The sequence below is a fragment of the Siphateles boraxobius genome, unplaced genomic scaffold, assembly GCF_051911475.1.
Source record: "Siphateles boraxobius isolate OS27281-9 unplaced genomic scaffold, OSU_SipBor_1 13, whole genome shotgun sequence".
NCBI classification, from domain to species: Eukaryota; Metazoa; Chordata; class Actinopteri; order Cypriniformes; family Leuciscidae; genus Siphateles; species Siphateles boraxobius.
This window is the reverse complement of record NW_027508733.1, coordinates 20628094-20637579: the sequence shown is the minus strand read 5'-3', so window position 1 is coordinate 20637579 and position 9486 is coordinate 20628094. Positions and strand designations below refer to the sequence as shown.

General features: G+C 44.6%; 1 long non-coding RNA gene across 1 annotated transcript; it reads right to left on the bottom strand.

Moving 5' to 3' along the window:
* Window positions 1–1904: 1904 nt before the first annotated feature.
* LOC143736053 (uncharacterized) lies at window positions 1905–8696 on the bottom strand. The gene is made up of 3 exons (XR_013203355.1): window positions 8547–8696; window positions 7552–7613; window positions 1905–1963 (listed from the first exon to the last, which is right to left on the bottom strand). It is a non-coding gene; the product is annotated as an uncharacterized LOC143736053 (long non-coding RNA).
* Between the last annotated feature and the right edge of the window lie 790 nt (window positions 8697–9486).

Sequence of the window (9486 nt, the reverse complement as noted above, 5' to 3'; positions counted from 1 at the left end):
TTGTGTACTTGAGTCAGTTCTCGGATATGAGGCTGAAAAACTCCCACACTTCATCTCAGTCATTCTGAACTCAGTTAACGCTAACCAAGAAAAATGTATCATGATATCTTCGATGGCAAATGCAGATGCATGTAAGTCTATGCACATTTCTTATAGGTTTATTTTTAAAAAAATTTAATCCAAGTTTGGCTTTCAAAAATATATATATTTGATTCAAGAAATAGAAAACTTTTAACATATTAACCATTATTGGCCAGGAAAAAAATCTTTATTGAATAAATATGTAAATAAACCCTTGAATAGAAAAAAAATACCCTCGTCCTGAGAAAAAAGATCAATCTTTCAGTTACCTCAATTGAACAGTTGAATCTTGTCTGACCAAAATACAAAACCACTGCTAGAGAAGACACAGTTTGTGTAAGTGCTGTTTGAATCGAAACCGGTAGCACTTTATTTTACAGTCCTGTTCCCCATGTACTTACTATGTACTTATTATAATTATTACAATAACTGGATAATAAGGTACGAGACTTACCCCTAACCTTAACCCATATAGTTACCTTATATTACCCAGTACTTTCTTAGGGAAGTAGACTGTACCAAGTACACATAAGTACACGTACTGTAAAACAAAGTGCAAGCTCAAAACCTCATAGTTATTGAGATGTAGCCCTTGTAACCTCCCCATGTGACAACTAGCCCTGGTAGTATTTATAACAGAACTAATAAATTAAAATATATATATATACATTTGTAATGTGCAAAATGTTTCAAAACGCAGTCTGTGTGTAAAGGTCTTGATCTGTTTTGGTTTCGTTTTTCATTCTGTATGCCACTGTTCCCTGTCATTATTAGTTACCTTGATTGTTGATTTGTATTTCACACCTGTTCGCTGTTTCATTGATTACTCCCTGTGTATTTAAACCCTGAGTTTTCAGTTAGGGATTAATACATATATGTAATGGAAACCAATACAAACCCCTATTAAATTCTAAATAGAAAATGGCCCAAAACCACACTGCATTCATTTATTAATCAGCATGTATTCAGTGTTACTTTGTACAATTTCTAAGCCAATACATTTTTAACATTAACGATTTTTTTAACCATGAAGAGTGTTAACAAGTTATGAGTACAGAAATTTAACACGTCAATTAATTAATAAAAAAAAAACATAATCAATGAATAATGTAACCAACTATTATTATTTTTATTGAAAAAAAGTATCTTATCATTAGCGATGGGTGTAGTTAAATAATGATTTTATCACTGAAACTTATCAACTCTTATTGAAACTTCTCTCTAATTTGGCGCAAAAACAATAAAGACATAAAAAAGAAATAAAAAGATTCAGCAATTTCTGTATTATTCATTTTATTTGCAGAAATAGCTTAAATTGTTTCCTGCGTGTCCTGTGAGGCTCCTGCTACAAATGTCTGGTGGTGATGTGCTTCATTGATTCACTACCAGTTGCAAAACCTGAACAATGAAAATATCAAAAAATATCATTCATTAAGAGTAAAGATATCTATATCGACAATATAGATTTTTAGCATCTCTCCTGTATTATTTCGCCCACCCAAATATACATCAAGAGTTTTTTGTTCAAGAAAATGAGCATGATGACTTTCTCATAGAGAATCTGAGATGTCTCATTCCTGACTGTGTCCCAGCTGTGGGAAACACTTTCAGACACTGTTGAGGAGGCAGAGGGAGATGATGAAGAGCTGTGAGAGAAGAGGAAGAGTCTCTCTTCGGTGGAGGGCAGGGTCTTCTGAGGCAATGATAGGCAGAGGGTCTCTCTCTATATATTCACTGGAAGCTGAAAAATAAATTGTACCATACTATTGTAGTCGGGTTTATAGCTTTTTGTTAGAAAGGTATAAGAAAATTGTCTAACTTACGTGTTCCTCCTCCTCCTTATCCCGAGCTGCACCGTCATCTCATCGTCCTTCTTAGGCAGCTAAAACAGAGTACTTTATTAATGTTGCATTTATTTGATCGAAAATCAAGTAAAAACTGTAATATTGTGAAATTTTATAACAATTTAAAAGAACTTTATGTGAATATGTTAAAATGTAATTTATTCCTGTCATCAAAGCTAAATTTGCAACATCATTACTTCAGTCTTCAGTGTCACACGATCCTTTAGAAACTATTCTAATTTGATGATTTGATGCTCAAAAAACATTTATGATTATTATCAGTGTTGAAAAGAGTTGTGCTGCTTCAGATTTTTGTGTAAACCATGCCTTTATACAAATTCCCCCACAATACAAAGTTCAAAGAAAAGTTTGAAAATCTTATAACATTATAAAAGTCTTTACTGTCACTTTTGATCAATTTAATGCATTCTTGCTATTAATGTCTTCCAAAAAAATCTTACTGACCCCTAATGTTTTGAATTGTAGTGTACACAAAAACATGAAGCAGCACAACTGTTTTCAACATTGATAATAATCAGAAAAGGTTCTTGAGCATCATATTAGAATGATTTCTGAAGGATCGTGTTACACTGAAGACTGGAGCAATGATGCTGAAAATTCAGCTTTGATAACAAGGAATAAATTGTATTTTTGTCACGGTGTATGAATTCATTGTCTCTCTCTCGTCTTGCGTGCTGTTGTCTGTGTGTGCGTTAATTGTGGGCGCGGTCACTGATCAGCGATGATCAGCAGCGCCAGCTGGCTTCAATCTGTTTTACCCTTTATATGTTCAGTAACTGGTGTCTCTTGTTGTCAGATCGTTGTTCTCCCAGGGTGTGTTCCTGTTCCCGAGTATTGTTGGCCTCCTGTGGATTCCCTGTTCGTCTTCGTTCTTCTTCGAGTTCCTCACACTTCCAAGGATTCCACCTCACTCACGGATCACCTGCACTGGACTGGGAGCACTGCACTGGTTGTTCACCGAGGTCCCTGCGTCACTCTACATCTGCGCTAGATTCCGCCCGATCCACCGTTCCTCTCCAGCTGTTTGACTTTCCCGGTGTTGTGACTTGGACCAAACATTTAATACTTACCTCTAATAAAGCGTTTTGCTATTGCATCTTTCTCCTGTGTTACGTAACAGAACGATCTGACCGATCATGGATGCAGCAGGCGCAAGAGACTGGGACGAGTTTGCCAATCGGAGCATTGCGCGTTTGGACCAGCAGGATGAGAGCATCAGCAACACAGGTCGGGCGGTCCAGGCGCTTGTGACGCAGGTGTCCGAGCTCACCCGACAACTTCAACAGCTGAGAACTACCACTGCGCCACCCACACCGCCAGTTCAACCCGTACCACCAGAGCCGCACCAGCAGCGGGAGCCACGCCTACCCATCCCCGAAGGATATTCAGGTGAACCCGAATTCTGCAGAGCTTTCCTGACCCGATGCTCTATGCATTTCTCATTGCAGCCACTGACGTTTTCCCAGTAACGAAGTAAAGTGTCATTTGTTCTGACGTTACTGTCTGGCAAGGCTGCTCTCTGGGGAACGGCGGTGTGGGAGAATCAAGACCCAATCTGCACCTCGTTCCTGGCACTCTCCGAAGAGATGAGAAGGGTCTTCGATCGTGCGGTGGCGGGTAGGGAGGCGGCCAAACTACCCTGGCCGCAGAGTGCCGTTGGAACGAGGAGGCGCAGTGGGACCGTTTCCTGCATGGGTTGGCTGACCGTGTCCAGAGGGAAATTTATATGTTGGATCTGCCTCAGAATCTGAATGGACTCATTGAGTTAGCACTAAGAGTTGATGCTCGGCTGAGCAGGATGGGTCGGTTTCAGCAGAGTCATCAGTATCTCAGCAAGGAGGATTCCCGGGTCGGCAGCAGGGATATGGTCAGCCACATCCCCGATCCCGAGCCCATGCAGGTGGGTAGAGCTTGGCTTTCCCGGGAGGAGCGCGAGAGGCGGAGATCCCAGGGACTATGCCTATACTGTGGGAAGGCGGGCCATTTCATTCATGCCTGCCCAGTAAAAGATCAAGCCCGGTAGAAACTTTGAGGCTACTATCGGGTGGGATCTCCGCCGAGAAGACCTCATCACCATCATCATCTACCCTCCTCCCGGTAAGACTAAGGTGGGCAACCTGGACACACGACACCAAGGCATTACTGGATTCTGGGACGGAAGGTAATTTTATGGATTTTGGACTGGCTAAGAAACTTTCTATTCCCATTTTTCCACTCGAGCACCAGATCTCCGTTAATGCCCTCAACGGCCAACTCCTCCCGGACATTTCTCACACTAATGAATCCATCACTCTCATCACATCCGGCAATCACATTGAGACTATAAAATTTCTCCTCATGGACTCACCACTCGCACCAGTTGTACTTGGTCATCCGTGGCCCACTTTGCACAATCCCAGAGTTGATTGGGGCCACAATTCAGTGTCTTCATGGAGTAATAAGTGTCAATGAGTCTTGTCTCGTATCTGCGTGTTCGTCTGTACCTGTTTCTGTGTTCCAGGAGGAGGCAGTGAATTTGTCTAACGTGCCCGAGGAGTACCAGGACCTGAGAGAAGTGTTCAGTAAGTCTCGAGCTGCTTCTCTTCCTCCTCATCGTCCCTATGACTGTGCTATAGACGTAGAGCCTGGTAAGTCTCCGCCTAAGGGCAAATTATATTCACTTTCTGTTCCAGAGAGGGAAGCTATGGAGAAATATATTTCTGATTCTCTAGCATCCAGATTCATTCGCCCTTCTTCATCTCCAGCGGAGGCGGGGTTCTTTTTTGTGGGGAAGAAGGATGGGTCTCTGCGACCGTGTATTGATTACCGAGGGCTGAACAACATCACGGTAAAGAATACTTATCCTTTGTCGTTGATGTCTTCAGCCTTCGAGCGATTGCAGGGAGCATCCATCTTCACAAAATTGGATTTACGTAACGCTTATCATTTGGTCCGCATTAGGAAGGGTGATGAATGGAAGACCGCGTTTAATACCCCTAGGGGGCACTTTGAATATTTGGTTATGCCGTTCGGGCTGTCCAACTCCCCAGCGGTCTTCCAAGCACTCGTCAATGACGTGCTGAGAGATATGGTCGACCAATTCATATATGTTTACCTGGATGACATATTGATTTTTTCATCTTCTCTCCAGGAACACGTTCAGCACGTCAGACGAGTGCTTCAGAGGTTACTAGAGAATGGGCTTTTTGTCAAGGCAGAGAAATGCGTTTTTCATGCACAGTGTGTTCCTTTCCTAGGGTTCATCGTCTCGTCTGAGGGAATGGATCCTGACAAGGTTAAGGCTGTGATTGATTGGCCTAGTCCAGATTCCTGTAAGGCCCTGCAGAGGTTTCTGGGATTTGACAATTTCTATCGGCGTTTTATTCGCAACTTCAGCCAACTAGCCGCGCCTCTGACTGTCTTGACCTCCTTTTTTTCGGACGTTTTGACTTTTCTCTCTCGTACCGCCCGGGTTCCAAAAACATCAAACCCGATTCCTTACCTCGTGTTTTTGACCAATCCGAACGCCCGTCTACTCCCAAGTGTATTTTACCTGAGACATTAGTGGTCTCCACTCTCAGATGGGAGGTCGAGTCGAGGGTCATGAAGGCCTTAGAAAGGGTAACGCCTCCGCCTGATTGCCCACCGAATCGGTTGTTTGTGCCAGAGGAGTGTCGGTCCAACGTTATTCAGTGGGGGCATTGTTGCAGTGTGGCTTGTCATCCAGGAGTTAATCGCACCAGTTATTTGGTCAGGCAACAATTCTGGTGGCCACTTATGGCTCGTGACATCCGCAGTTTTGTTTTGGCTTGCTCTGTTTGTGCCATTGGTAAATCCTCCAATCGACCCCCAGATGGGTTACTCCAACCGCTGTCTGTCCCTTCGAGACCCTGGTCCCACATCGCACTAGATTTTATTACCGCCCTCCCAGGGCAAGACGGTCGTTTTGACTGTCGTGGACCGGTTCTCGAAGGCGGCTCACTTTATTCCCTTGCCCAAATTACCCTCTGCCAAGGAGACAGTGGTGACTGTCGTTGATCACGTCTTTCGCTTACATGGCCTTCTGATAGACGTGGTTTCTGACAGGGGTCCCCAATTTGTGTCCAAATTTTGGCAAGAATTTTGTAAGTTACTGGGAGCGACTGTCAGTCTTTCTTCGGGGTTCCAACCCCAAATCAATGGTCAAACTGAGAGAACCAACCAAGATTTGGAGAGAGTGTTGCGATGTTTGGTTTCCAAGAATCCTTCCTCCTGGTGTCAACAGTTGTCTATGGTGGAGTACGCCCACAATTCGTTACCAGTGTCATCCACGTGCCTCACTCCTTTTGAATGTAGTTTAGGCTACCAGCCACCAGTTTTTGCCAGTACGGAATCCGAGGTCGCGGTCCCCTCCGCCCACGCCTTCTTCCAGAGGTGCCGCCACACTTGGATGAGAGCCCGTGAGACTCTTTTCCAAGTGGGGGCGCGCACTAAGGCTAAGGCCGATCGCCACCGGTCGAAGCCTTCCGTATACTTCGTGGGTCAAAAAGTGTGGCTTTCTACTAAGAATATTCCTCTCCGATCCGTATCTAATAAACTTGCTCCCAAATTTATCGGCCCCATTTCCTGTCACCAAGATCATTAGTCCGGTGGCAGTCCGACTCAAACTTCCTCCTGCGTACAGGAGAATTCATCCCGCCTTCCATGTGTCTAAGATTAAACCTGTGTGTCATGCACGCATTAATCCGCCAGTCCCGGTTCCTCCCCCGCCGCGTCTCGTAGATGGGGAACCAACTTATTCGGTTAACTGTATTCTGGACTCGAGACGGAGGGGACGCAGATTTCAGTACCTGGTGGACTGGGAAGGTTACGGTCCGGAGGAGAGAAGTTGGGTTCCTGCAAGAGACATTCTGGATCACTACCTTATCGATGATTACAATCGACAGGTAAGGCCGTCTGGGAACGCCAGGAGGCGTTCTTAGAGGAGGGGGTACTGTCACGGTGTATGAATTCATTGTCTCTCTCTCGTCTTGCGTGCTATTATGTGTGTGTGCGTTAATTGTGGGAGCGGTCACTGATCAGCGAGGATCAGCAGCGCCAGCTGGCTTCAATCTGTTTTACCCTTTATATGTTCAGTAACTGGTGTCTCTTGTTGTCAGATCGTTGTTCTCCCGGTGTGTTCCTGTTCCCGAGTATTGTTGGCCTCCTGTGGATTCCCTGTTCGTCTTCGTTCTTCTTCGAGTTCCTCACACTTCCACGGATTCCACCTCACTCACGGATCACCTGCACTGGACTGGGAGCACTGCACTGGTTGTTCACCGAGGTCCCTGCGTCACTCTACATCTGTGCTGGATTCCGCCCGATCCACCGTTCCTCTCCAGCTGTGTGACTTTCCCGGTGTTGTGACTCTGACCAAACATTTAATACTTACCTCTAATAAAGTGTTTTGCTATTGCATCTTTCTCCTGTGTTACGTAACAATTTTACAATATATTTACATACGAAACAGTTATTTAAAATTTTAATATTGTATTTTTGAGCAAATAAATGCAGTCTTGGTGAGCATTAGAGACTCCTTTCTAAGGCATAAAAAATTGTACCAACACCAAACTTTTGAACATTAGTGTATGTTTGAGGTTTTACTTACTAACTTAGTCACGTGGTTCATAGTGCCTTAACAGCTGTTGTCCGCCAGGAGATCAGCTCCAACTCTACTACAGTGCAGGGCATCAGCAAAGAGCCAACAACATTTAGCATAAAAAAATGCCAGGTTTATTAAAAGGCAAGAAGCTGCAGCGAGGTGAAATGCATAAAAGAGAAAGAGAAATATACAGAAAATAATTTCTTAGGATAACAGAATTTATGCTTTAGGTTTAATTTTGCTCATATAGCGTCACTTACATTTGGATGTCAAAGCCTTCTTAAAATAAATTAAATGAATAAAAATGTAAATTTGAGATAATAAAAAGAAGGAACAAAACAGATGTATGGTGAATTTGATATAGGTAAAAAGTATTGTGGGGGAAAATGGATATGTGTCAGGAATCAATCAGACTCATTTCCATCCACCACTCAGAGATCACTCTCCCTGGAGTATTAACCACACACACCTGTTCACCATCAATTACCTCATCACCCAGCTCAATAAAAACTCACAGATACTTCAGTCTTTGTCAAGCCTCCAACAGGAATAGACCATAACCCATTGCCTCCCGAAGTCTCTGAGTCATCCAGAAACCACCAAGTAACGTGTAGTCACCTATGAAATACTAACCTCTGTGTCCTTGTCCCGCTGTCTCCAGAAGTCCTGTCTGATTCCATGTTTGCCGAGATCTGGTATTCATCTGAGTTTCCGGTATTCCCACTGAGTTCTACTTGCCCGTGGTTGCATCTGAAAGAGAAAAAGACAAGTATTAATGAACTGACTGCTTGAATTCAACTAACTTAAGGAGGATCTGTTCACCTGGAATCTGCCCTACACGTAGCGATCATCACCGAATCTTCACCTGAACTTTGCTTACTCACCTTTGCACTTGATTCACTGTAAATAAACTCACGTTTGAATTCACTTACCTCTGTCTCTGTGCCTGTATCCTGACAATATGTTGGATATAAGTTATTCAATAAACTTCCTCAATGCACCTGTTTCTCCTACTTCTCTGGCAGCAGCTTTCTTCAGAAATGTTGAGATCTTGGAGTTTCCCCTCTGTAGAGAGGTTATTTTGTCCCTGCTAAAATAACAGAACATTTATCAATAGTTGTTTACCGTGAAAGATCAAAACGCATTTGATCTAGTTTGAACTAAAAAATTAGCCAACACCCAATCACCCATTTAACTGCCAGCAAAACCTTAAACTAACAAAAAATCTCATCTACACAAATATGAGCCAGTCACTCCACCTCCGCTCGTCGACCAGTCGGCACCACCTTGGCTCCTCCCTCCCTCGACTCTACCTGAGACCATCGTCCTTACACTGAGCTCCGCCTTGGTCAGATGACGCTCTGCCTGCATCACGGACATCCAGGTATTCAGCTGTGCTTCTTCCCTTCACCCCTTCAGCTCCGTGGGGCGCCACCTTCAATCCGCTCCTCGTCTGGGTCCACCTTAGTTCTCTGGCAACCTGGCTCCGCCTCGGGTCTCGAGATCCATCAGCTCAGTCTCAGTCGGTCATGCCCCTGAATCCGCCTGCCAAGTATCCACCATGGCTAATCCATCCCTCGACTCCACCAGGGCCTTCATCCTGTCTGCGCTCTGGATCTCCCTCTTGCCTTCGTCTCCTCCCTGGCTCCTCCCACCAACATCACCACCCTGGTTTCTCCCGCCAACATCGCCACCCTGGTTTCTCCCACCATCATCGCCACCCTGGTTTCTCCCACCATCATCGCCACCCTGGTTTCTCCCGCCATTATCATCGCCACCCTGGTTTCTCCCACCATCATCGCCACCCTGGTTTCTCCCACCAACATCGCCACCCTGGTTACTCCCGCCAACATTGCCACCCTGGTTTCTCCTACCATCATCGCCACCCTGGTTTCTCCCAGCAACATCGCCACCCTGGTTTCTCCCGCCAACATCACCACC